The sequence below is a fragment of the Heterocephalus glaber genome, unplaced genomic scaffold (genome assembly GCF_053883595.1).
Source record: "Heterocephalus glaber isolate CG9 unplaced genomic scaffold, H.glaber_assembly_v1.0 deba00001550, whole genome shotgun sequence".
NCBI lineage: Eukaryota > Metazoa > Chordata > Mammalia > Rodentia > Bathyergidae > Heterocephalus > Heterocephalus glaber.
Genome location: NW_028258343.1, coordinates 19,380,402 through 19,407,567, shown reverse-complemented (window position 1 = coordinate 19,407,567; position 27,166 = coordinate 19,380,402). Strand labels below are relative to the sequence as shown.

General features: G+C 42.4%; 1 protein-coding gene and 1 long non-coding RNA gene across 2 annotated transcripts in view; one reads left to right on the top strand and one right to left on the bottom strand.

Annotated features, from left to right (window-relative positions):
* Rnf217 (ring finger protein 217) overlaps nucleotides 1–27,166 on the top strand; it is a 109,055-nt gene that overhangs the window by 10,637 nt on the left and 71,252 nt on the right. The window lies entirely within an intron of this gene.
* On the bottom strand, nucleotides 14,948–19,898 carry LOC110344948 (uncharacterized). Its single transcript, XR_002387934.2, has 2 exons — nucleotides 19,650–19,898; nucleotides 14,948–15,191 (listed from the first exon to the last, which is right to left on the bottom strand). It is a non-coding gene; the product is annotated as an uncharacterized LOC110344948 (long non-coding RNA).

Below are 27,166 nucleotides of genomic sequence, written 5' to 3'. Positions count from 1 at the left end.
TATTTTGATTAGCTCTACTTAAAATTATTCTGCATAGTGTAATTTCCTTTCCATTATAGCAAAATTTCACTGGTGGATAAAATATTACTTGAAAAATTTAAGAATGTCTTTTGGGATTAAAAAAAGAGTTGATGAAACAGTTTCTTGTAGTTCAGTCATGATCTATACAGAAGTAGTATTATGCTCAGTGACATTTGAGAGCAACCAGTTTAGTTAGTCTTTATTAGGGATTGGTGTGCTGTTGGATTTTTACTGTTTATTCTTTGTGTAGATGATTTTATCCTTTAAATAATACCTTCTCAAATAGGTAGCTGTTAAATTTCCAGATTCATAGATGTTGTCCTCAGAAGTTTCTCCCTGTTTAATAATTGCACACCCTGAAATAGAGGGGATACATTGCCTTTCTGATGTCTTTTTTTCCTAGTTCAGGTAACTGAATCCTGGGCTTAGTCATTCATGTGAAGGACTAATCCCTTTTTAAACCTTCCTAAGCTATTTGCCTCAGTAATATTCTCTGCTGTAAGGTAATCATCGGCCACCTCCCGGATGACTTCCCTTTTGTGTGGGGCTCATTCTTGCCCGGTTTCCTCACATGACTGCTGGCCATCCCCCTTGCTCGTGAGGCTCGTGGGTTCTGAATTGCACGTGGCAGGTTCATTCACTGAGCTTTTCCCCTTGGTTGCCTAACTCCTTAAAAGCGCAGAAAAAATGAAGCAATTGCTTGTGGGCCATTCCCTCATGTTCAGAGTGTATTAATTATTAGCTGATGTCTGTCTAAGCAGGGCCGGTGGGTAAAACCAGAAGTGACTTTGGTGTGTCCACACTGCGCTGCCCCTTTCCAGTGTGAACATCCGGCCCTGGTGGGAAGGTGCATTTCACCGTCCAGCAGGGGCCCTTGTGGGAACTGAAGGAACAATCCCAGGACTTCACCTTTCCTCCCATTCTTTCTTAACCAGTTCTGCAGTCAGTTGTTTTTCCTGTCTCTGTGCTATTATTTTTCCTCCTCAAGATTGTTTCTGAGAAAAGAAGACTAAGCACGAGCCATTTGTAGGAAACTGGATGCACTTTGAGACCATAAGGTTAAGTGAAATAAATCAGACACACAAGTTTAAATATCAGATGGTTTCTCTTATATGAGAAACCTAAAGTATAAATGAAGAGCAAAATAAAAGAGAGGTGATGGGAAGTAGGGAGATGAATCTTTTGTGAAAGGAAGGGAGACTAAGAAATGGAAGGAGGAGAGAAGAAGGCAAAGGAGATGAAAAAAAAGTTAAGATGTGTTGCAGACACCTGCCAGCTCCTCAAGAGGATAATAATTGTATACTACAAACACGGACTAGTAAAAAATAAAAATGAGAAAAGAAAAAAGATTGTTTCTGAAGGAAACACTTAAAATAACAACTTATCAAAAGTAGAGAAAGTAATATTCTGTGTGTCTGTATGTGTCGGTGCTTTAGGTTAAAATTATATATGTGTCTGTGTATGCTTACATACACTCACAAATATGTGTGTATATATATGTGCATGCGGTTTATCTGCCTATCCACCTTTCAGAGTTATTTGTTTGTGTCACAAGAGGAGAATCACTTGTGTCCAGTTGAATTTATATGTTTCAAGTGTAGTTTGGGTCAGTCAAAATAGGTAATTGTTTGGTCTACCTGCTGTTTTTCTCCCTATAAGGAATGACTGGAAAAGAAAATACTGAAAAGGTAGTAATATGTAAACTTTTTCTTAATACTTATATTTGTTTTTAGGATTTTTGAAAAAAAAAACCCTGTTCTGTCTAGCTTTTTTCTTTGAAAACCACTAGCACATCATAGATTCAAAAAATTTGGAAGTAGAATTTTCTCCTGCTTAAAAATCATCCAAAGGAAGAACTTCAGAGAGATGCAACCTACTTGGTGGCATGGCAGAGAAACAGTCCATGGCAGGATAGGCAGAGGCAGCAAGCAAGCAGCAGCTGTGAATTTCGTTTTCCTTTCATCCAATCCAGGCTACAGGCTTTTGGCTGGTGCTACACATACCCATGGTGGGCCTTCCCATTACCCACATCTGCAAGTATGATAAATCAATTAGTGGACTTATCTAGTACCACATACCCTTGATCCAAGTATCACACCCTTAATCACATTCACACACCCTAAATCCCATTCACACACCCTAGATCCAGCCAGCTCTGAAAAGCCCTACCTATGAGTGTGTAGTGTGTGAGGCTTTGGGGGAGCATCTAGATACAAACCATGATACATACAGTTGGTTTAAGGGACTCAGCAAGGAGATGGAGCTTTTCTTAGTCTATTAGAAATATTTACTGAGCACAAAATATTTGCTCAGCACCGCTCTAATCCATATGAGAAAAGTCAGTGTCTTTACAGAGTAGGCCGTGATCCATCTTAGAACGTTTAGAAATTCAGGAGGTGAAAAGCATGCTCTCTAGACAAAGATTAAGGTATAAGGTATAACTAGATTATATGATGCCGATTGTGGATTTAAGTGGTTCTAGGAAGAAAAAGCAGTGTTTATTGGAGTAGAAAAGCTGGAACTTGGCTTTCAGCTGAAAAGCGAAAAGGAGAGGTGGGAGAGAGAGTTGGAGGACGGGCAGTGAGCTGGAGTGAGCAGGCACACGCGTACACTCACAAACACCCTTATGGAAATAGGGAGGGAGTGCCAGGGACCAGTTCAGGGAGAGGCTCAGAGGTGGCGGATACGAATGAAGAGGCGAGCGAGCACTGCATGGAGAAAGCAGGAGTCAGCTGAGCTCCACAGGTGGATGCGGAGCGAGCATGAGAGTCCAGAGTGGATCAGGGAGGGAGCAGCCAGGAGATGACGGAGGCAGTGTGGCTCAGGTCTCGGTCCGATGGTGCAGCCCTCTGTGGAATCTGTTTTATCCCACTTGTGATGAGAAGTCCCTGGACTGTTCAGTGGAGCTGTGACATTATCATCGATGCTATTGTTGTCGTGGGTGATGGGATCCTGTGTGGGTTTCTAGGTTCTTGTGTACAACAAACAAAGGATGAGACATGGCCTGCAACGGTAAGGAGAAAGCACCATAGTTTTCATCAGGCTAAGAGTGAGCGGGCTTTTTCCCGTAGTGGGAGAAAAAATGGCTTGAGCCCTGTAGGTGTTGTAGGTGTTAGGTTTAAGAATTTAAAATGTTGGGCCAGACCTAGGGTACCTCCCATTGGGCCTTCCTGAGCATGATTAACAATGTGATTGAGAGGTGCTCAGTCAGGTCAGCGGTGTCTGTGTGCATTTCCATTCCCATAATTCTGTCATAATTGGCAGCAGGAGATGCAGTCCATACGCACAACCTTCAGTGAGCTCCAGGTGCAGAAAGGTCATTTAGGTCATGCAGGAGAATCTGGCACGCATGTGTCCTGGTTTGGGACTTTGGAATTGTCCAAGGTGGGCTCAGGGTCCTCTGTCTTTCTTCTCTGCCTCTGGGTAGTGGGCCTTAGAACAGAGGTGGCATAGTTGACCCTGGGGTGTTGTTTGTTTTTAAAACGTTTTTCCTTTCAGAGACACCTTGTAGAACATTTTTGACCAAACAACAACAAAACAGAAACATTTTTGGAAAGATGGATAAAAGTTGTTATTTTACTGTCAGAACCAGTTTATTAAAGAAAATTGACCATTCTCTGCTTCCTTTTTTGTTTTTGTTTTTGTTTGTTTTGATGTGTGCTCTATTTTTTTGCCTTTCCAAGGACCAATCTGATGTCCAACAATTTGTCTTGCTCATTATCCAAAACAAATAGGAGCTTCTGCCCTCCCTTCCCTTAGATAGCGAAGGTGCCATAGCCGGTACCCTTGGCTCAGAGAAGATGTTAGTAGAATTTTTTGGTAATTCTCTGTAATGCTCCTCCTTACTTTGTTGAGTTGCTTTAGCAGCTCATTTGCTTCCTCACTGATTCCTGTTGAATTCCGCGTATGCCTTTTTTCCTCCTAACTCTTCTTTGTTAACAGTGTTCTTTTCTGGTCTCAGTTCTGCTGCCTCTGCTCTTCATGACAAAGGCCCTGGGCTCCTGGCCGCACTGTGCAGTGGCTGTCTTGCTCAATTGTGGCTGTCCTTGTCTTTGTTTTTGGTTAGGGTACAGTGGTAAAGGAACTGCCTAAACAAAAATCTGCTTTGTTGACTTTATGTGGAGTAACTAGGTTGCTTCTCCCTGCACGCTTTATAAACTCTGGACGTGTTTCCCCTGATGACAGGCTTTTTTCTTAATTTCTATTTTTACTAGTGCACGTTAGCGGTACACAATGATTCCATTCATCGTGGGGAGGTGGTGCGTGCACAAAACACACCTTCATTCTTTTTTATGTCCTCTTCTCCTGATTAATTACCTTCTGTACCGATTATAAAACCAGGATTATTTCAGATAAAGGTAATGTGAATGTGATTTTTGTAATTTATTAGAAAATTGCACGTGTTTATTTGTAACACAGATTTATTCCTCCATGTGTGCAGCCTAGAGTTTACAAGGATATAAACATATACCTTTGTTTCAAGTTCATTTTCTCTTCCTATTGCCCTTGCCAGTTGATAAAGGTAATTTAAAGGGATGTAATATTTAAAATATTTGAAATATTTTCAGATTAGTGTGATCAGTCACACATACTGGGTAGGGTTTAGGCGTATATTAGTGTCTTCAATGTTTATAAAACGCCAGGAAAAATGATTTGAAATTTTGACGGAACATTTTATGTCTTAGGCATTCATTACATTTGTAATATCTCCTTTCAAGGAATTTAACTATTTGGAAGGAACTTAACTATTTTCCCCCAATATTATTCTTCCTGTCAAAAATCAACTCATTTTAAAGTGAAATCAGGGTTTGCAAAAAAAATTCCTTCATAACTGAATGGATTTAACTTTTGGTTCTCAGTGGTTTAACATTTTTCCTTAATAGTATGTATTTTATTGCAAAATGGAAGACATTTCATGAGATGGTACAGGATGATTTTTAAAATGTTTATCTTATTTTATACCTACAGTACTTTGATATGTTCTATAGCAAGAATATGTTCATCGATACCTTATATTGTGGGGAGATCCCACGGTCTAAAAACTATGCCATCTATCAAAAAATTATTTCTCTATTATATTTTGATTAAATAACACATTTTACATAGTAATTTACAAGCACTGCTATCTTGTAGATTGCTTACCAGTAGTACTATGATGCTCTACTACATCTTACATTCAAACCAATTAAACAATTGTCCTATCTACACACCTCCTAAAAGCTTCTCATTTCTATGTGAAGTGTAAACACTTGTTTCCCATTGTCTTTTGGTGCACCATTGATAAATTTATATTGAAAAAAGTCAGATGTTCATGATGTATGGTATGTGGAAGTAATTTGCTCAGTTCCCCTCGAGAAGAATGGAAATGGCTTTGCATTATTCACGTGCTGCCTGGGAGAAAGACTGCAGAGTTGTGAAGGGAAATCATTCATCTTTGCCTGGCTGGCAGATTTGCTGTTGGTTCATGGAAAGATGAGAACAGCAAAGGAGTGAATTGAACACGCATAGCACAAGGGCTGCTTGTAGGCCAGTTTGTTATAAAGAAAAAGTGTTCCATCTGTGGAGGATATGAGAAGTTCTCGGAATAAACCTTACCTTAACTCCGAAAGTTCTGGTCCCCCGTGCCCTTCTTTTAATAGGTTTTGTCGGATACTGTCTTTAGGTTCCAGTCTCCCACCGAGGAGACCCCAACATCCATCTAAGTGGGCCCCCTTGTGTGTGAGAGAGACATTCTTGAGACTTTTGGTGGAAGCCTGAACCTGATATAGTACTGAGCTCTGTAGAGCTTTTGGTTTCTGTGATAAAGTTTAATTTATAAATTGGGCATAGTACCATATCAAACAGTTAGAACAATATACTATAATAACAACTTTGTGAATATAATCTCTGTCTCAGTATATCTCGCCATACTGTGCTTGTCTTGGGGTCTGGGCTTCTGTAAGAGCATTATGTGGACACAAGCACTCTGATACCCTGCTGGTTGGTTTTATAACAGAGAAGACTGCTTACTGACTAGCAGTTGGAAGAATATAGAGAGGAGTGTGTGCATTGTGGATATGTTGCTCAAAGTGATTATTCGTGTCTTAGCAAAGACAGAGCAAGATGCCATTACTCAGAACAGTGTACAACATGCATTGTTCATTTCCAGAATTTCCCATATAATATTTTCAGACCATGGTTGACACAGGTAATTGAAACTGGGGAAAAAAAGCTATGGATAAGATGGACTACTATATTTTCTAATCAGTACCCCCTGGAATAGGAATTCTCAACTTGAGAGTTGATGAGCTCATGGATTGTCTTCAGGAGGATTATAAACACCCCAAAATCCTCTGCAAAATCCATTTTCCTTTGTGACTATAACATTTCTTATTACATTTTGGACCCAAGACTTCTGTGACTTCCTGTAAGGTATGGTCAATCAAATTCTGTGGATTATTTCCATTTTGTTGTAAAAATAGTGTAGTCTTTTAGAATATTCAGTTCATTTAGTGAACTGAGAAGGCCACAAATAAGAAGATTAAGGTAGTAGATGAGATATGGTCAGGACAAAGGTAAATTTAGAACCTGAATGAAAGGATTTATGTCCTAAAGTGGAACTGATGATAAAAAATGTTATGGCTTTTATCTACATGTTCCCCCCAAATCCTCATGTGCTCATAGATGGGGCTTTTTGGAGGTGGCTGTATCTAGGATGTATGAATATGGATTAAGGGTATGTGATAACTAAATTGGTCCACTGATTGGTTTAACATAGTTCTGAGTAATAGATAATGGGAATGCTTTTAGCTTGGATGGAATAAAATGAAAAGAAAAGAAAAGGCTGCTGTCTTCTTGCCTGCCCTGCCATGGACTGTTTATCCTCTGTGATTCCGCTCTGCCAAGCTACTCCTCCTTAGAGCCAGCCGACTGTTGACTGAAACCTCTGCAAAGTGTGAGCTGAAATAAAACTTCACCCCTTTAACTTTGGGTATTGGGTATTTTGTCTCAGCAACATGAAAGCAGCCAAGAGAAGGACCTTCAAATTATCTAGTCAAAGATAGATTTCTGTGTGTCGGAGCTGCTTGTTTCTAGTCATGTACTGATGTGAATGGAGATGATTTAGCAAGAAGTACTGAAATTAATTTGGGTCATTTTAGTCCATCTTCTATGATGGTCCTTTCTTTTCTAAAAAAGAGGCATAAATGGGCCGGGGATGTAGCTCAGTGGTTTCGCTGCCTGCTGTGCAAGCGCAAGGACCCGAGTTTGATCCCTGGTACCAAAAAAAAAAAAAAAAAAAGGGACGTAAAGGGATTATTAGGCAGAACTTTAAAAGTACACACTCCAAGGAATAGAATGCATGCCCTCATGAAGGAGAGAAAGCTCTTTATAATTCAGATCTGGGAATGTGTTTTTTCATTTTGTTTTGGCTATAGAAATCTGTGGAATTTGTGAATTTATAGAAAGTTTGAGCTTGGTTTACAGGAGAAAAGCAGTGGTCCACTCAGTGGTAAAACGATAATGACCTATTTTACATGAGAAAGGCTGGCCCATTTTATGGGAGAAAGGCATGCCCTATCGTATTTTTTATTTTTTAAGATAGGTGATCTGAGATGTTCTGCCTCAAAAATATTCTTTTTTTTTTTTTTTTTGGCACCAGGGATCAAACTCGGGACCTTGCGCTTGCGAGGCAGGCGGCAGGCGGCGGAACCACTGAGCTAAATCCCCGGCCCCTTAAAAATATTTCTTTGCAATCTTTGAATCTGTTTCTCTATCTTAAGGTCAGGTTCTGCTCTTTATTTTATCAACTAAGCTGATTTATGGTCCTAAAGTATCTCTAAGGGATTCTGGGTATTATGGTCCTAGAAGAAAAGAAGTATAAACAAATCTAGGGAGTATAGATGTGAACAGCCATAGGTAACATTGTTTCCTGAAGTTGTAGTGTTAAAAGTACAATTTTTAAATTATGATTTTCCTTGTCTCTAGTCCGTCTTTATTTTGTATTTCTTCTATGCTACCTCACCCTCCCTGATGAGATTTTGGTCTCTATTTTAAAATGATGCAGAGGACCTGAGGTCTCTCTTCTGATAGCTGCTTTAGACTAGGAGTGAGGCACCAACCCTGTCTCAGCAGGGTCAGAAGTCTTACTGTTATCAAAGTAGAAAAGAAAAATGAGTTTTGTTACTTAGTGAACCTTCATCCTTCGACAGTCTGGAAGAGGGAACAAGAATGTTAGCAAGTCATTGACTTTTAAAGTTCATTTTATAACGTTACATGGTAAAAAAGCAAGGGACAAAAATTAATAGTAAAATATTGGTAAATAGCGGCTCCAAAAAGTTTTAAGCCTTTTATATTTAAAATTAACCTCTATTTGTCCAGAGGTATTAGCCTAAATGTAATTGGTGGAGTTTAAGAGTATACAGACTCCTCCCTATTTTGTCATGAGAAATACAGTGTGCTATGTGAATTATAACAGTGGACAAGGAATACAATAAATAAAGATATCTACTATTTTTGTGACCAGTGAGCCATTACAAATTTTTACTCTAGGACTCAGGACCTGGATCTGGCTTCTACTTTGTAGACCTGAAGACCTTTTATATGTCTGGCTCCAGCTAATATAGACAAATAAAGTCTGAAATAGATGCCAGAAAGTTAGTTTATACCACAAAGGTAGCAAAACTAGCTAGAATATTTATATTGACATTTTTATCCTCTAGGTACACCCGTACGAGAAGTCACATCTTTACCGGAGGGGTGCCTGAAGGTACATCACGATACCATAAGGGCACCAACTAGGAGAGGCTGAAGGACACGTGTATGGAATGCTAGCGGGCCTGGGACTCACAGCCTCTCATGGCTGTAGATTAAAATGTTGTGGGTGTAGCTGGAGACTGCCAGGAATAGCTTTCGCAGTATTTGTAACCTCTTTTTATATCTAGCCTAGCTCTGTTTTCATTTTACTATTGTTTATTCCATTTTTGTTATATTTCCCTGTTGGGAGTTTAAGACCAGGTGATAATCAAAATCAATCAGTTTATCTATCTGGTATTCATGGGGGTCAGGGGCTGTTCCTCAGGAGCTGTTCACGGCACCCTGTGAGGGGCCTCTTAGCGCCTCTAGTTTTCCTCTGCCAGTTGTGTCATTTTCTGGAATGGATCATGGACTGCCTGGACCATGCAGCTTTCTCTGAAAACACAGGCACAGTTCCCTCTTTAGTGACCCCCCCTTTTTGCAGAATGTACATTGGTTTGCTCTTGCCCTTTAGGGTCCAGTAGCCCCCCGCTCAGGAGTTTGGGAGGCTCACCAGAGTGGCTGGACCCTTTCAGAGCGGGGCCCAGTGTGCCCTGGGCCCTGGCTGACCCTGGAGGGCAAGGGCCAGAGCATTATCTTCCTTAGCTGTGGACTCTCAGTTTTGTAAGAGGGAGAAAGGCATGTAATAATGAACTTTTTCACCATTAGTAAAATTTATTAGTTAATTTTCTATAGTGCCTCGTGGGCCTATTTCAAATGCAGAGATTACTTACTAGACCAAGTGCAAAGAGGCTTAGAGTGAGAGGGTTTGGGTTCGTTGTTTGTCAGATAATCATGCAGAAGTTTTGGAAAATGCATTTGACAGCTCGCTGTCTTGGATCTGTTTGTGCTGCTGTGATACAGTATCTGAGGCCAGGCAGTTTACAGACAACATAGTTTCCCCACAGTTCTGGAGCCTGCAGAGTCCCAGGGTAAGACACCAGTGAGTTTTTCTGAGGAGGGTCTTGTCCTGCATCTAAGATGGCACCGTGAATGCTGTGACCCCCAGAGGGGACAGATCCTGTGTCCTCACCAAAGACAAGCAGGAAAGCAGAAGGGCACGGGCCTTCACACTGAGCTGCGTCCCCAGCCTCTTTTTATTTTGAGGTAGAATCTCTTGAACTATTTAATAAATTGTGTCTCTCTAAGACACTAAGTTGCCCAGGCAAGGATTGAATTTTCGATCCTCCTGCCTCAGCCCCCAGAGTTCTGGGACTAAAGGTGATTGCCACCATGCTTGGCCCTTCAGCCTCTTCTATGAAAAGTTGCTAATCCCATGAAAGACCTGCCCTTAGGACTTAATCACTGGCTAAAGGCCCCACCTCGATTCTGTCACATTGGCAGTTACATTTCGACCTGTGGATTTGGGGGACATTCAGACGTTAGCAGTTGGTGTGTTGGAGATCGTGGGTGTTGTAGAGTATGTGCGTGACGAAGTTAGTAGGAGCTTAATTTTTAAAAAGCCGATTTAGAGAATACAGAAGCTAGAAGAAAAAGGATATTATAATGTTTTCATTTCCATAATCATTTTTAAAATCCCAAATAAAATACTAGCAAATAAAGCCTCAAAAATGCCTTAAAATGGGAAAACACAATCATAATCAAGCAGAATTTATCCCAGAAATTCAAATATGCTTTATTTATACATCAATAAATATATTTCACATTACTGATGTGAAATTAATTTAGATTGAAAGAAAAAAACCTATATAATTTGAGCAGGTGAAGAAAGGACTCCATGAAAAATAGAAATAAGAAGTTCCTTAGGCTTTTAAGGATGTATCGAAGGAGTACACTAAATATCAAACTTAAAAGAACATTCTAACTGAATTGGAAAAAGCAATGATTTTTGCTGTTATGCTGTGTGCTTGATGTCACTGTGGCCATCCCAGTCAATGTGGTACAAGAGGGAAAGTGAGATCCGCAGTTTGGAAGGGAGCAAATGGTCATTATTTCTGAAGGAAATGATGACCTAGATCATCCAGGAGGATTCAGAGGTAAATTAGGAGACCCAGGAAGAGAGTTTCATAGATTTGCTAGATGTGGGGTGGTCTGCGGAAGTCTTTGTGCACAATTTACCACTAGAGCCAATTGGAGAAAAAGAAAGCGTGTTCAAGGGTCGGGGATTTAGCTCCGTGGTTCTGGCGCCTGCCTCAGAAGCACTAGGTCCCGAGTTTGATCCCCGGTACCAAAAAAAAAGAAATCGTGTTCAAGTTTGTTCCCAGAAGTAAATGTAAAGATATACAAGACAGTACAGAGAAAAGGATTGATAAAAGGGAGAAGTTGAGGGATGTGTCCCATTGGAGATGCAATATTGTAAAGATGTCAGTTTTCTGAATTCATCTATGGATTTCAGACAGTAACAGATTTGTTTTGCATGTGTTGAAGAATAATGGTCCAAGATGAACAAAGAACATTCTTATGTAACAAGTAGCGAAATTTTGCCCTATTAAATACCAAGAATTCCTTAGAGTGGGTAAATTATAAGCAGCAGAGGTGTGTAACTTGGAGTTCTGGAGCCTGGGAGGGAACCCGAGATAAGGCACAGGAGTTTGTGTCCATGCAGAACCCTTCCTCTTGGTGAACGTCTTGTGTCTTGTGAGTTACCCTGTCCTTGGCATCTTGGCACAGCAGCCTAAACCGAGTGACATGTGTACTTTGTTTAAAGTTCGTTTTAGGCACTCGGGGTACTCTTGTAAAATCAGAGAGGAACCCCAGTGTCCAGGATTACTTCTCATACTCTGAAATGATTATTTGCATATTACATCCTTGATGACAGATGACTTTGATTTATTTTGTATGTAAACTTCCATTTTTCTTAACTTGATAGCATGTTTTCACAAATTGTGATGTTGCATATCACAGGGATGGTTGTATTTCAGCTCACCTTCTCTGGACTGCTATGCTGCAAACCTACATTTTAACAAAGGCCCTGGGATTCTGTATGATAGATGTTACTGGTGACGAGCCATAATCATTCGTGCTCTTCAGTCTTTTATTTTATTTTAAAGTGAATTCTGGAGACGTCACAAAAATAGAAATGATCATCTGTATTACAGGAGTAAAATTCAAATTTTATTCCTCAATTGTTCTTCCAAGTGCAAATGTGCATTTGTCTTTTCTGCTAGGTTGGCTTTATTCTTTGTCTTTATTTCTACCTGCAGTGCCAGAGATCACTATTTCTGTGTTTTACCTTTTTTTTTATCATTTTGTTTTGGTTATTTCCAAGTTGAGTTCTCTCCCATGTTAAGAAAGATGCAGTTTTGTAAGTAGTAGAAGAGGCAACAACTTTCCTCTAACGTTTTCCCATAGATTTCAAATGTCCTCTGGGTTTTTATGAAAATACTTTATCCATAGCTTGTATTTTTGACCTCTTCCTCTAATTGTCTTCAGCTTTTCCTTTTATGTATTTTGATTATTATTGTATGAAATTCTATCTTCAGGCTAGTAATTGTGCTTAATCACCTGGAAGTTCTGAAGGCCAGATGAAACCAGTCATTGGTGCAATCACTTGCCTATAGAACAATAATTTTCTAACATCTATTCCTTCTCTGTTCTACATCAGAGGTTGGCAAACATGTTATGTAAAAGGCCAGGTAGTAAATATGTTAGGTTTTGCAGCCCAAGAAGCAAAATCCGAAATATTATGTAGGCACTTGTAATATTAAAAGAGGAAAACAACATAATAAATGTGCATGCATCTATCAACAAAACTAAAAATATGATAGTAATAATACAGAATATTTAAAAATTTATAACACGCGTAACACTAATGAAATTCTTTTTTTTTTTGAAATTCTTTCTTTTGAGATAGCATTTTACTTGATTGGAATTCAGTTATTATCCTCAATAATTATTATTAGTGCTTGATTACAGTTTTGTTATTACCCTCAGTATTGCTTGCAAATATTCATCCTACTGTTCCACATCTAAATTTTACATATTTGATCCTTAAAACTTTTTTTTTTTTACAGGTAGTGCCAAATATTGATATGTATCCACTGGCCTGTGTGCATATTCATCATTTCAAAGCTTTTCATAGGACTCTGTTAGCTATTGTGTAAAATAAACAAAATCCTTTGCTGTCTAATTCAGCAGCAAAATAATCTACATCCCCCTGTGCCTCCAAAGCCTGGCATTTATCTGCTTTCTTTTTATGACACATACTGATGAAAAAGCACACTGTCAGAGTCAGGCGGTGTGCGTGGCTCGGAAGTGCTGTCCAGTTGTGCCTGTCCAGTGATTCTGCAGAGCTTAGAGGAGGCAGGAAACACTCGGGACGCCACTGTGACCTCCAGTGCAGCGCAGCCTTGGGACCGTGGAGGCACAGAAGCGGCTGCCGATGGGCGTAAAGGTAGAGCACAGCTGTGTCCCAGGAAAGCTCTATGTGCGGCCTCTGGAGCTGCAGTTGGATGGGACTTTGCTGTGTCTTGAAACACTCTTGCTTTTCCTTTTCCACCGCTTGGAAATCACTCCTCGGCCACTGGGTAACTACACGGGACAAGCAGTCCTGTGGCCACCCGTGTTAACAGTCTCCGCCCTGTGTCACTGGTTTTTCGCCTTATTGAATCCTTCCATCTGCGTTCAAACTAGCTGTCCCTACTCTCTTCTTTAAAAAGGAAAGACCGACCGCAGCTCTTGCCATGGTTTCTGCCCCCGCAGCTGCCGGCAGCCGCCTCTACCCTGCTGTCCGCGTGGTGGGAGAGCAGAGCTGTCGGTCCTTTTCTTTCTCTTGTCACTGGAACCTGCTTGAGTCCAGCCTTCTGTCAGCGCTTCCACTGTCGCCATGTTTGTAAAGATCACCCCTGACCTTCTTATTACTCCCGTGGTCGTTTTCTTATTCTTATACCACTTCATTTTTCAGGTATTTGACGAAATTGATCATGCTCTCTTCCTTGAAATACTTTGTCATGTGACTTCAAGGATACCATAGTCTCCTGCTTTTCTTCCTTCCACATGGGATATTTTTGAATTATTCTTCATCAATTCACCCTTCCGAGTTACTTCTTAACTTTTGTTCGAACTCTTTCTTTAGTCCTTGCCCTCTTTTCACTCTGTAAGCTCCTGTGATCTTATGCAATTTATGGAAGGTATTCTCGTATGTCATAGATTTCCTAATTTATTTCTCCAGCTCAGGCTGTTTCAGTCAGTCCCAGACATCCATCTCCTTGATGTGGAATAGAAACTGCAAGTTTGACAGTTGGAAAGCGCTCAGCTTTCGGTTTCCTTTCAAACTTGTTCTTCCCATGGTTTTCACCCCTCCAGGGGATGAGCACTCCATTTTCCTAGTGGCTTTACCTCAAAACTTAGGAACTGATGCTGACTTTTTCTGTTCACCTACCCCACATTCCTGTATTTCATGATCTACTCTGAACTCCACCTGTAAGATATACCCAGAATTGAGCCGTTTCTCACTGTTGGTGTTGCTGCCACTCTGAACCAAACCTGTGTCATTTGTCAAGGATCTCCAGCAATGAAGCCTCACCCCGGCCCTGGTGCTTGTAGGGTGATCTCCAGTGAAGGCAGAGGATCATGGAAAACTGGCGATTTCTTCTTTATAACGGCTCTGCGGAGTGTCAGCTCTCTCGGTGGCTGGATGTGATAGGCCCCACGTCCTTCTCTCCCGTGTTGTGGCTGCATTGTCCATGACTTCCACCCTTGCTCACCCAGAACCAGGCTCCCTGGGCTCCGCTTCCACTCACTCAGGCCTCCGTCTGGATCTTCACCCTGGCGCTTCGCTTCTGTGCCTGGCTCCCAGCTGCTTTCAGGCCTTGCTCAACCCCAGCTGCTTGTGCTGGCCTCCGCTCAGCCCATGCGGAAAGACCACCAATTCATTCTCACACCAGCATTCTTTGTGGTTTTCGTAATCTACTCTGTGTTTCCATAATATTATTACCTTCCAGTAATTTTCTGCTTTGCTTACTATATTTATTTTCATTATCTTTCTCTCCCTACAAGACTGTCAGCCGCAAGGACAAAGATGTCCGTGTGTTTTGTTCATTGATGAAGCCACATACTAGGTACTTAAAAGGAAATTTTTGAAAATAGTGCTTGAGTAGAGTTTTGTGAGCCTTTTTTGTATATCTAGAATCATAAGGTTTGCAGGCTGGAAGAGATTTTATATTATAGTCTCTTAAACCTGCAGCACACGCCACACGGTGCTATTTAAATTATTGATAGTCACATAAAATTAAAAGCAAGTTCTACATTTTGGGTGGGTTGGGTTGCTGGACAGCTTGGGCCATGTGGAGGTGCCCAGTGGACACAGGTGTGCGATCCAAGCGCGTACTCCGTGGCCAGGAGTCCCGGCCTGCATCCTGGAGGCAGCTGGAGGCAGCAGGAGTCGCTGGGTCACAGAAACAGCAGTTGGCATCTTAGAAAACAGGTCGCTGGCTGGGCTGTGGAGAAGGAATTGGAGAAAGGGAAGGAATCATCATGGGGGAGGAGCAAGGAAAAGCAAATCTGGGAGAGAATGAAATTGTAGAATGTTAACCTAGGAAAAAAAAAAGGTGTGTGTGTGTGCGTGTGCATGAGTGCGCACACTGTGTATCTTTTCTTATGGAAATTTTAATTGTGATTTTTAAATGGGCGGAATACTGTGATTCCCACCCCATCGCACCGCATTGGAGGGAAAGAAGAGCTTCTCCCTAGTGTGACTGCTTTCCTGTCTGTGAACTCCATGCACTGAGCTGTCCAGCGCTTTCTTCTGCAGGGCACTGCTGGGTTAGGTGGTTGGGCGGCATTGTGTGTCCATTACACACTCATCATTGCAGCAGTGAGAGTTGCACTTAACAGACTGGGCACCTGTTACTTGACCCCGAATTTTATGAGCCCTGTGGCAGACTCTGGGCAGCCTCGGAACCCTGGAGCGCACTCTCTGGGAAAGATAGTTTCAAGGTAGTCAAGGGTATCAGACGAGAATGTTTGATGACCCCAGAATACAGGACTTCATTCATAATCCAGGCCACTAATTTTGTGCAAAAACGGGAGGCTAAGTGTTTAGACATTGTCTCAGGATAACTTAGGGTTCCATCATACAGTATTAAAACAGGGTATCCCTGGTTCTTGACTCTTATCTGTAACCTGGAATAGGGGGATGTTGGTGGCTTGTCGGTTATTTGTACTGTCACCATGTCTACTTCCATCACCTCTCCTGAATCCCTTTTAAAATTATGTTTTTTGAAATAGCATGACATAAAAGAGTACATGAAACATAGACTCGGAATTTTAGAAGCAATAATAAAATGAGTGCTTGCATACTACCTCTGCGCATACAGAATAGAGTAACAGACTCACTAAAGATGACCACGGTTCTGGCCCCAAACTCACCCTGTGCTTTCAGTTTGAGAGTTCATCACCATCCTCGGTTTCAGGAACCAGTTATTAATATAGTCTCACTACAAGTGTATGTTCTTATACACAGTGTTGCTTATTTAGCCTGATTTCACCTTTATACAAATGAAAACATACTTCATATGTTCTTTTATGGGAAGGTTATTTTATTCAAAGTTAATTTTTGGAGGTTCATTCATATTGAAGTATGTAATGGCAGATTTTTCATTTTCATTCCTCTTTTGTGGTTCATTGTGTGAATATACCCTCATTTTATTTAGATGTTGTATTGTTGAAAACCATTTGGACTGTTTCTATTTTTTTTTTTTACTTTAAAGTATTTTAATTTTTATTAGTACATGTTTGCCTGTGATGATTACCTGCATCATGGGGAACTGCTACACGTGCATAACACATCTTAATTCTTTTTCATTTCCTTCCTTCCACCTGTTACTCCACTTCCCTTTTGGAAAAGATCTATCTTACTGTTTCCTGTTTCTCTGACATGCAGCCCCTTTGCACTGACATTTTTATCCAGGAAAGGGGCTGCTTCAGAAGGCTGTGCATCCCTAATTTGCTTGTTTTCCAAAGTGGATGTGCCAGTTGATATGTGCTGTCATATCTGATGACAGTTCCTGTTTCTCCATAAACTCGAGTGCTTTGTTATACCATACTTTAAGTGTTTGACCATTATGAGCAAACACATCTTAGTTTTACATATGAAATTTCATGATTTATAATGAAGTTGGGACTTTTTGGTTGTTCTTGAAAATTATGGTTCATTTATGCTGTTTGTGTTTTGCTTTTTTGTTCTTAGCCAATTTGTTTGTCTCTTGGTCTGTCTCTTTATTGATTCATAAGAATTCTGCTTTTATACCCAGAATATGAATTATGTGTTAGTTTAATGTGTAACTTAATGTGACAGACATCTTGATGGTTTGTGGTTTTCTTTTCTATTATTTTTGTGATGTACCTTTTCTTAAAGAGTGGGGTTTTGCTGTTGTTATTAGTTTGTGTTTGTGGCATGCTTGGCAGGGAATCCAGGGTCTTGTGCATGCTAAGGACATACAGTCTACTGCTCCACTGTGCTCCCAGCCCCTTCTGAAGCATTTTAATTCTCTTTAAAACACTGTAGTGTGGAGTTCTGTCCCCACTTTCCTGCTGGTATTGTCCTCCTGAAGGCAAATCTGTAATCAGGGGTCAGTCCAGGATTTGTGTAATCTGAATCATACATGGTGTAGGCATAGTGTTTAAAACAAAACTAAGTCATGAATACAGTGGTACCTCAGTTCATGAACTTAATTCTTTCCACAATTCTGGTCACAAACTGAATTGGACAAGAACTGAATCAAATTCAATGGATTTGGTTTGCGGCCAGAATCGTGGAAAGAATTAAGTTCGTGAACCGAGGTACCACTGTATAGAATTAGGTGCAAAAGTAAACTGCTAAATTGGGAAAATATATCACAACAATGACAAATTTTAAAAGCTTCCAAATACTACAACAACACAAATTTAAAATACCATAACATTTTTTTTCTTAAATTCTTTTCTTGGTACATTTTAGGTATACAGTACATTTACATCTATCATTGGGTGCTTGTACCTGTACATGATGTATGTTGATTCTTATTTTTTCCTGATTTCTTGTGCGCCCGTCACCCCTCAGTACCATAACATTTTGATTACTTTGTACATCGTCATATTACTTCTCTTTCTTGCTACTGCATACAGTTTGTCAACCTTTTTTTCTGTATGATAAAAACATTTGTACTGTACTTTTGAAAGACAGAACATAAAGATGACCTGGGCTTTCTCAGCAGGTGGTTATGATAGGTTCCGCTGTTGATAGTTGAGACATATACAACGGGTGGCTTCCCTCACAGTTGGGTTTTCAGTGCTCCCACAGGTTTGTGTCCTGCAAATGCAGACGTGCTGGTAAAGTCTATCTTCTGTCATTTCTGTGTAAAATAATTCTTGGCGGGATGAGCCTTTAACTGTTACAGGGCAAACAGCTCCTGTTTTGATCAGATGAAAAGAAACAAATCTTATGTTGAAATGGTTGTGCTTTTGGTGATTGGAGGAGCTCCCTGCCGTGGGTCTGTGGCTTGTGTGCTCCAGACCTGTGTTTCCTTCATGGCTCACAACCCTGCTGAGCACTGCCGGATGCTGTGGTCCTCACCCGCGTCCGTGTCCGAGTCCCGCCCAGTCAGTACAGAAGGACGTGAGGCGTTCCTGGAAGCTGTCTCTGCCCGTGGCTTTCCTGGGGACTGAGCCACGCCGGCCGTGGCTGCAGAGCAGGGCCACACCACGCACTCGGTTGCGTGTTCCTTCCCCGCTCACACTGCACTCGGGCAGGCCAAGGAAGCGCTCAGCGGGGTCTGCAGGCCAGGGAGGGGAGCAGTCAGCGGAAAGTCACGGGGGTTTTGATCGAGGGCGACAGCATCTTAGTTCTGTAAAAACCATGTGACGAGATGGACAGGCACCTGGGACCTTGACATCAGCTCCGGTCCAGCGGGCATCCTCAGTACCCGCACTCTGCAGCCCGGAACGCTGTGGTCCCTCTGCTCCCTTCACCCTCAGCTTCATTGCTGTTGCTCCCTCGAAGGCATCCCTTCACCCTCCGCTATTATTGTCTCTTCTCCTTGTCTGTTTTCACTTGAAGTTTTCTGCCTGGTAAGTGTCCTGTGGCTTCATTGATCTCCCACTTCCGCTGGCCTCCCTTGGAGATGGTGTGGGGCTTCCAGACATCACCCCGACCCGTGCCCAAGCCCCCTTTCCCTGATGGTGAGCTCGAGCCGCTGCTCTCAGAGACCTCAACTTAAACCTGTCCGGGAGAAAGCTCTTCTGCCCCTCCGAGCACCCTCCCCTGCACCCTTCCGTTCCCGGGCATGTCATCTCTGCCCTCAAATCTTGGACATCTCCCTGGCTCCATGAGACACTGTGGCCCCCTGTTCTCCATCCTGTGGGTTCTGCCTTCCGTGTCACTCGCCTCTGCCCCTGTGGGCTATGGATAATCAGGAGAGAGGACCGACTGTACTGGTTTTCTTAAATCCTCTTATAAACCCATAACTTGACCTAGATTTTCACTTTGCCCCCATTCCCAAATTCAGACTTGAGCTGCCATTTTTCCATACACCTTGTCTTTCTATTAGTCATAACCCTTATGAAATTTGAGCTAACCGTTTGCCATCATAAGGCTAACAGTGCCTATAAGATGATAAAGTCACAGCGGAAAAGGAATCTATATTCTCATTTTGGTCCAAAACAATACCTGATGTCTAATAGACACTGAACTAGTAATATTGAGTGGACTCCTTCAGAATTTTTTTCCTGCTGTTTCTGTTTCCAAGTATAGGTTGGGCACCCTTATTTGAAGATCCAAATGTCAGAGCGCTTCAAAATCTGAAACTTGTTGGGCACCGACATGAGGCTCAAAAAGTTTCAGATTTGAGTGAATTTAAATTTCATATTTCCAGGTGAGGGGTGATTAGCCTCGGGGGCCTGGGCAAATGTTCTCCAACCTGAGATCTGAAGTCTGGACACTTCTAGTGCCACGCCGCCGTTCGCCGTTCGTGCAGGGCTGCTCGCCTAGGGGTGAATCTGCTCGCACCACTGCACGTGGTCTAGGAGCTGTGATTGTGACACCGCAATGCCTGACGTCACACACGATCGTCCTTCGAGGAGAGGTGGACCTTCACAAGTGGTCAGGAAAAGCATACTCCGTGCTGCCATGAGCCCGGGCCAGGCCTGCTGGCTCCCGTGCGCTCTGCCACTGTGGCCTGCAATCTGCTTTCAGAGCTCCTCGTGCGGGAACGTCCTTCCGTGTTTAGCCCCTGTGACGTCAGCGGTGGGCCGCAGGTGCCCGGGAAGGAAGCGGGCGTGGGAGGTGGCGGGACGCGCGGCCCCGCAGCTGCCGCTCCACCGGCTCTTGTCTCCGGCTTTGCTGCCCGCGTTCTACCCTGGGCAGACACAGAAGTGGGTCTCTCCTTTCGCCTCCCACTTCTTTTAAAAAAGAGCAGAACCAAAAATAAAATAAATGCATAAGTAAATAAATATAAATAAATTGATTAAAAAGAGCGAAAGCACTCCCACCAGCAGTGGAGCAGGGTTCCCCCCCCCCCCCAGCATTTGTTATTTGTTGATTTCTTGATAGCAGCCATTCTTTCTGGAGTGAGGTGGAATCTCAGTGCTGTTTTCATCTGCATCTCTCGAATGACCAGTGATGTTGAACATTTTTTCATACATTTATTTGCTGCTTTTACTTCTTTGTCTGAGAAATGTCTGTTCATTTCAGATGCCCAGTTTTGAATTGAGTCTTTGAATTTGTGGAAATCAGTATGGCGATACCTCAAAGAACTAGGACTAGAGGTCCCATTTGACCCGGCTATTCCCCAGCTGGGTATCTTCCCAAATGAATTAAAAGAATCATACCACAGTGATACATGTGCACCCATGTTTATAGCGGCACAGTTTGTAATAGCTAAAGCTTGAAACCAGCCCAAGTGCCCATCAACTGGAAACTGGATAAAGAAGATGTGGGGTTTTTTTTATAAAATGGAGTACTACTCAGCCATGAAGAACAAGAAACTAAAGTCATTTATAGCTAAATGGATGCACATTGAGTCCATACTCTTAAGTGAAATAAATAGGACACATGTATAAATACTGAATAATTTCTCTAGTGTGAGGAACTGAAAGTGTAAATAAGGATTAAAATGAATAATTGATAATTTGAAATATTAAAAGGTCCAAAGATGGAGGGGTGGTGGGAGAGGGAGGGGAACGGAAAGAAGGGAAAGGAAAAACTATGAGAAAAGAAAAAAAAATGGAAACGAAATTTATGTAAACAGGGAAGAGTGGAGGGAGTGAAGTGCACACAGGTAATGGGGAAAAAATAAGAACCAAGGTACATCATGTACAGGTACAAGCACCCAACGATAAATGTAAACGTACTGTCTACCTTAAATGTACCAATAAAAGAATTTAAAAGAAAAAAAAGAGCAAAAGGAAATATTCTTCTTTGCCTTCTGTTTTCAAGCTTTAAAATTGCAGATTCATTAATACCTGTAGTGTTATTAGGTTATTAATGTTATTCATTAATTACTAGGTTATTAATGTAGTGTGTTAGGTTATTACACTGCAGTTTTGCAAAGTCAAAAGCATAGCTGCTGGCAGGCCAGGTAGCCTCCCTGTGCCACTGTGGCCTGATTTTTTTTTTTTTTTTTGGTACCGGGAATCAAACTCTGGACCTTGCGCTTGTGAGGCAGGAGGCAGAACCACTGAGCTAAATCCCCAGCCCTCTGTGGCCTGATTTTGCAAACGGAGCAGAGCTTTGCAGCACTGCTGTGGGCGTCAAGGAAGTCGGTGGAAAGGAACGGCTTGGAGAAGCACTTCTTTAACACTGAGAAATATCCAGGCCAACTTGAAAGGAGGAAAGGGTGTTGACTTAACAATGCACAAAGCATCCAGTTACACTTTTCATAGACTTTATGCTTATTCCTCTTATATAATTGCACGACTGTAAAGCTGAAACAAACTTATAAAATATGTAGGTTCCCAAGATGGTTGCCCCACCAGTAACTGCCCTGCAAGTTTGTATCAGTGTAACGAGCAGCGGTTTTTGTGTTTTTCCTTCTGAAGCGAAGTCAGTAGAGCTGAGAGTCATGTTGATTGCTGCCTTTGGTCACGCAGTGATTCAGATTTTTCAAGCCTTGTCTCCATTGAAGCTGCTGAGGACCCTTGGGTCAGTGATGGTGAACCTTTCAGAGACGAGGGCCCAAGCTGCAGCCTGAAACCCACTTATTTATTGCAAAGCACCAACACTGCAATTAAACCTGAATACTGAGGCGCTAGTTTTGAAAAAACAACTCATACATTAACTTCTTTTGTCTTAAAAGAAAAATAAATAGCACGCATGCCATAGGCTCGCCACCACTGCCTGGCTTGTGGAGTGGGGTCCCACCATTCAGAACTTACACTCTGTATTCATATCTCCACTACTTTCTCTCCTGTCCTCAATTGGTGGTATGAAATTTTGCTACATTGCACCATCATCTTGATCTTAAATGTTTTATATATTTAAGAATCTGGAAATTAAAGATATGTCCTATTTAAATGGTGTTAAGACCATTTGTATCTTAAAAACTAGTTAAACAAAACAACTGACTACAGTGATAGTTACTATGTATTAGAATCTTGCTTGAGAAGCAATAACACATGTAAACAATCGTTACATAAAACAAATGTATAAATGCAGGAAGGGGTATTGTAGATGTCAGATGACAGTTAAATGTATTCACTGTCATTTTCATATGACTGTAGAATGATGTGAAGAAAATTTTTATTTTTTTTAAAAAACGCAGCTATTGAGTCTTCATCTTTTATTATTCTTTCATGATGTCCCAAAGAAGTTTTGGTACTTTTATTAATCTAATACTTTAGGAAAACATGGTACATTGGGTGCACATTAGAGAAATGGACACTTCAGAATATATTTTATCTAAATATGTTGCCAGAGACCTAAGGGTATGTGCATGACTACATTTTAAGGAAGTTTTCCATATTCCAGCTTGAATTCTACTCAGTCTAGCAGCATGCCACATTAATAGAAGAGATATTCCTAAATTAATTACTCCAACAAGAAGAGGTTTTTTTTTTAATGCTTAAATCCTCAGGCTCCAAGAAAAGCATGCTTATCCCAGGCACTTTTGTTCTTTTTTTAATATTTTATGCCATAGGTGTTTTTAAAGCACCTATACTCAGTAGTGTATATATTGTATGTGAAATATCTTTCAATTGCATATAATGAAAAGATTCTAAATTGATCTTGGGGTGTAAGGTTTCAGATTTCCAGTTATCAAGATGGAGATTGGCTTTCACCTAGCGATTTGGCATTTTGCAGAATATTAATTTTAAATTGTCCTTCAACTTCTTTATGGATTCCTAGTCACTGATTGCAGGTTTGTGAGATATCGCAGAGGGGAAGTGAAGCAGAAGCGTCTGGGGTTGGAGGTCTGCCAGTATTTACGTGGGATTCCCTGTGAGCCTCCTGGTGCCCTTCGGTGCTTTTCGTGCTCAGTCCTGCGTTGTTGATCCTCCCGTGCACGGCACCTCACCACCGTCTCAGGGGCTCTGCCTCTGAGCTCGGTGGGTTCAGCTTGCTGGGGTTAATCTGAGAACTGCAGAGCAAGGTGCTAGTGAGGCTAGCGTGCATCGAGTATTATGTTGGCATCACACCTGTCAGCGTCACATGACATGGCAGAGAGCATTGTCATAATGTGTATGGCAACAGAAATACATTTAAATAATTGTGTGGATTTCTCCAAAAATTCACAGAAGTATGTTCTTTCAGTGTGAAAATTGAAATCACAGTGGTTAAACTTAGGAAGCATTGCTTCCTAACCCAGAACTCATCCTTCTCTTAGTTTTCTGACTTAAATTTATGGTTTAGGGTGGAGTATGCTATTTCTCCCTTGCAGGATAGGCATCTGTGGAATGGAATCCTGCACGCATCCATCACTGCATAGATTTTGTTATTTGTGCTGAGAGGGGAAACAAAATGATTGTCTTTCAATGCTGAGTGGTGAGATTTAGAGCACCAATAAGTGGAAAAATGGGCAGCAGCTGAAGAACAAGTGTGGCTGTCCCTGGCTGTCCCCACACAGGAGCTGGTATTCCAGACCACCTCTAGAATTACCGATCCCACGCAGGCGGGTGTGCTAACGTAATCTGTACATGTAGACTTTCCATCCCAGGCCACTCTCCATACAAATACGATCTACAGTGCAGAAGGTCTCACAGACTGCAAGCTCCTAGTGGGTGGTGCAGGTTGAAGCCACCTCCGGTCGGGGCCTGTTAGAACTCAGACTGCAGGAGCCTAATGGTCATGCTTTCCTTCCCCCGATGTCTTTCTGTGGCCCTTAGCTTCTGAAGGAAGTGCCTTTCCTTCCTTGTGTTGCTGGTGAGTGGTAGGAAACTGGGTTGGCTGCTGGAGAAGTTGGGTGCCACTTCCGGGCGCTGGCACAGTGTGCTCCTCGTGGACCAAGTAAACCTGACCTCAGGCCTCCTCGTCATCCCGTCACAAGTGCCCTGCTCTCTGACTGGCCCGCACCACTCTGAATGCTGTCCTGCTTCCACTTCTGAATGCCACAGTGGCCCCAGGAATCTCTCCATGAAGTCTGCAGGAATTGTTTGCTCTTCAGGGCTGTGTTTTGGTTTCATCTCCTCATTTACCTCCAAGCTGGATCCCTTCCTTGACTTTGATCGCAAAGGGATTTTTTTAGCCTCATTATCTATTACCGTTGTCACCCTATTTTCCTGTTTGCTTTCTGCTTCTGCCTGACTCCTAGCCAGTGCCTTCCTGTCTGAAGTCCTGCTGGGCTTCCTCCTTTCTCTTCTACTCCGTGCCAGCGCCTGTGTGACTTTTGTGCCCCTTAAGAAACGTTATCTCCCTTGTCACAGTGGAACATTCCCCGGGACAGTATTTTTGTTGCTAAGTAGGTAAATAACAGCATGGACTCTCTGGTGCTGCTGTATGCAGATAAAGGAGAGAGAGAGCCCTGCAGAACGAGGTCAGAGGAAGTCAGTAGGTAGCTCCGGGTCCGCAGGATGAGGCGGATACAGAAGTCAGAGCCGCAGGATGCTGCGGGGTCAGCAGACTTTGTTGTTAGGACAAGGAAGCAGCCTTTTTTTAAAGTTGTGTGTTAATATTGACTTAGGGACAGTGATAGCCAGATTGTAAATGGCCTGCCTCAGTAAGAGGGGAGCTCTCCGTTATTCGCTCTCCTGCTCATCAGCCACATCAAGGCCTCCAAGTATCAGGTGTACCTGTGCAGTAGTTAAGAGCCCAAGGCCCACTTTTGAGCACTGAGGACATATGATTTAGTGACTGGCATCGGTATGTAGCTTGCGGTACAGTCATTGGGATGAAACTGAACTTTACTCTTTTCCTCTCATTTGAGTATTTTTTTCTATACCTGTCACTCAGCTGTTGTTTCGGGTAACACCATACGTAGCTATTGATTGGACATCTGTGATTTATTCTTTAATTTTAAAAAATTTCTTGAAGTCATTTTAATATACCTTCTTCCGTAGGAAGAAGGTAGTTTTTGCAAGCCGCGCTTCTGTAAGCAGCAGTCAGGAGGCTGCGGGATCCATCCCCTCTGATAGGAAAACGGAGCAGTGGAGGGGGGAGAATCGGCCCCGGGCAGGCAGCCAGCCTGGCACGAGAGAAGTCCCAGCGCTTTGCTCGTAGGCGCATGGCCCTGGAGAGGTCGTGGGGCTTTCTAAGCCCTGGCGTGCTGGTGTCACAGAGGAGATCGGTAGCTGTAGACAGTGGGTGCTGAGAACTAGTAGACCCCCCTTCTCCGGTACCAGCAGCACCATCGGCAGCAGGATGGACGGGCCCTGAGCCAGCAGGTTTGCAGCTTCCTTGGCTGTGAGAGGCGTGAAGGAATGTGTCAGGCCAGATGGAAAGGTGAGAGCGGAGCCTGAAGGCCCAGCCCCAGGATGGGCATCCGGGAAGTGAGTTCTCCCTTCTGACCCCGTACCCGCCCGGCCGCGGTGTCAGGAGCAGATACGGGCGCCGGGAGAGAGCTGGGTCTGCCAACATCGCCCCGCTGCTTCCTGGAGCGGAGCGCAGTGCGCAGGCGAGAAGAGGCGGCCTCGCTGGGGAAGGAAGCCGGTTTGCAGGGGAGGAGCGGATGCCCAGGCTCACCCGGCTCCTCCTCGGGGGAGGAGAGGAAAAGATTCAAACTGGGCTTCAGTAACTTTTGGGACCTGAAGCTGCAGTTTTTCTTTAAAGTACAGTTTTATAATTCCGATTTTCTGTGTCTCCTTTCTACCGATCGCTATTTCTTTCGTTCTGCCTCGGCTGCAGGATAGAAGTTTAGAGATTTACCGCACAGCACGGCGGTTAGGTGGTCGTAATGGATCATACACTGTAAAATTTCAGAAAGAGTAGGTTTTGAATATTCTTACCATTAAAAAGTGATGTGTATGGTAATTACAATTGTTATTTGTCAATAAAAAATAAAGATGTAGAAAAGAAAAAAGCAAGTATTGTTGAGTGTCTCTGAATATCTGTTATCAGATCTTATACGGTACAGTTTCACCATGCTGTGTCTTAGGCCCTAAAATATCCTTGTGAAGCTTGCTTTCTCTCTCTCTCTCTCTCTCTCTCTCTCTCTCTCTCTCTCTCTCTCTCTTTCTTTCTTTCTCCTTAGGCCAGGTCTCACTGTGTAGTTCTGGCTGGCCTTGAACTCACTTTGTAGTCCAGGCTGGCCTCTCAGGGAGATTTTCCTGCCTCAGCCTCCCGAGTGCTGAGATTACAGGCACACGCTACCATGCCCAGCAGCATGTGGTTTCTGGAGGAAAGATTGAGGTTCAGAGAAGTCAGGAAAGGCTTTGGATGGGAATTAAAAACTAATTGATGCTAACACTTGTGGTGAATTCCATTATCAAGGTTGATATCAAATGATGTCAAGCTCTAGAAAAAAGTCTGCATGTTTTCAATTAGATTTTTGATTCTGATCTTTTTAAAATGGTGAGCTAGAGGTTGTTTTTCTTTAAAGTTGAGCAACAAAATCAGGTTACCTTTCTCAGAGGTAGTTTTGAAAAGCAAGCTAATTGGCAAGCGTGAGGCAAACCCTAGGGTACGAAGCTGTGGTGACCCCCGGTGCAGAGCCTGTGTCCAAGCCTGGCCCTGTCCTGACTGTCCATCCCCACATAAGCTTCCGGGAAGAGGTCTTCAGCTCTTCCTTGGAAAGTCTTTTCTTTCTTTTGAAAGATTTTCTCCTTCAATTTAAGATTTTTGAAATCTTGAGAGAACACTTAATCCTTAAGATATTTTTTAGATGTAATGCTACAAATCCATATACCATGTTACATCCTAAACATGAATGTATGTGTCATTCTCTTTGATCAAATGCTATGCAGTAGAAAGTTTTCAAGTCTAGATTACTCGTTAATTCATTATGGTTTTCTGTAGAACAGAAGGTATTGGGGGATAGTTAGGAGTTAGGGAAAATTATTATTTATA